We start from the raw sequence: 1113 nt of genomic DNA, 5'->3' as shown, positions 1-1113 counted from the left end.
TGGGAACCTGGTTCCCTGAGCACGGAGCTGGTCAACGGTACTTGTCATCCCACTCCTCCGGAAGGGAGCGAGGGGCTGATTTGGCCTGGATGTTGGACTGTACCCGTGTGAACCCGGTCAGCTGCACGGTGGGGTGCTTGTGTGGAGCCAATGTCATAGAATCATAGAATAGTTTGGGTTGGAAAGGACCTTTAAAGGGAAGTGTGCACATGGGAAGGAGCTCCCTGGTTCGAGGGGCTGAGCTGAGTCCTGCCTGTTCGCAGGGGCCGAGGGGAACCCCGAGTTACCCCACCGCCAGCACAGGGCTTCCCACCAGCCTCACTGGGAAGTGCCGGGAGCTGCGCACATGAGGTAGGCAAGGTGCTGCACAACCACTGAGCAAACAAGCATCCACGGCCATCACTTACTCCCGGCGAGTATCACAGCGGCTTTTGCCCAGGCTGCAGCCAGCAGCCCTGTTGGCCACTGTGCCTTGCTCCGAGCTTTGCAATTAAAATCAAGGTTTGTTTGCGAGAGCGGAGGAAGAGGCAGCAATCAGGAGCTCGCCGTGGAGATGAGCGGGGTGTTAGTAAGTCCTGGGTTCCTGTTTGCCAGTGTCTGTTTTACCCCAGCCTGGCAGGCCTGAGTGGGCTGTCGTGGGGGCCCTGAGCGTGGTCATTCCCCACACACGCACAGCTGCTTCGAAACCGTGTCCTCTCCCACGCGTCCTGGCGCAGGATCGCTGGCACAAAGGTCCCGGCCCAGCCACAACGGAGGCTGATGGTGGGGGGGAAGCACTCTGACTCAGCTGGCCGCAGCCTCTGGACCCGCAGGGACCCTCCCAGCAAGCAACCGCCTGGGGAGAATATCCTCTTTTCACTTCATAGGAAATTGCACGCCTGGTGTGGTTTGCCCCATAACGCAGTGGTTTACGTGTGTCCTCCGCTCTTGGGGACTCTCAGGTCTGACCAGCGACAGCCCAGCCCAGAGCACCTCGGCTGGTGCCTTCAAAGGTCTCCCTGCTGCCAGCAGCCCTTCCCCACGGGGACATTGTTCCCCCCGCGTGACTCTCCGCTGGCTCTGACCTGGAGATGCTCATCAAGCGTTTCACCTCCTGCCGTGGCCAGACTTTTA

The sequence above is a fragment of the Fulmarus glacialis genome, unplaced genomic scaffold, assembly GCF_000690835.1.
Source record: "Fulmarus glacialis isolate BGI_N327 unplaced genomic scaffold, ASM69083v1 scaffold2486, whole genome shotgun sequence".
Taxonomy (NCBI): domain Eukaryota; kingdom Metazoa; phylum Chordata; class Aves; order Procellariiformes; family Procellariidae; genus Fulmarus; species Fulmarus glacialis.
The sequence above is the reverse complement of the archived record's forward strand: the minus strand, read 5'-3'. Positions refer to the sequence as shown.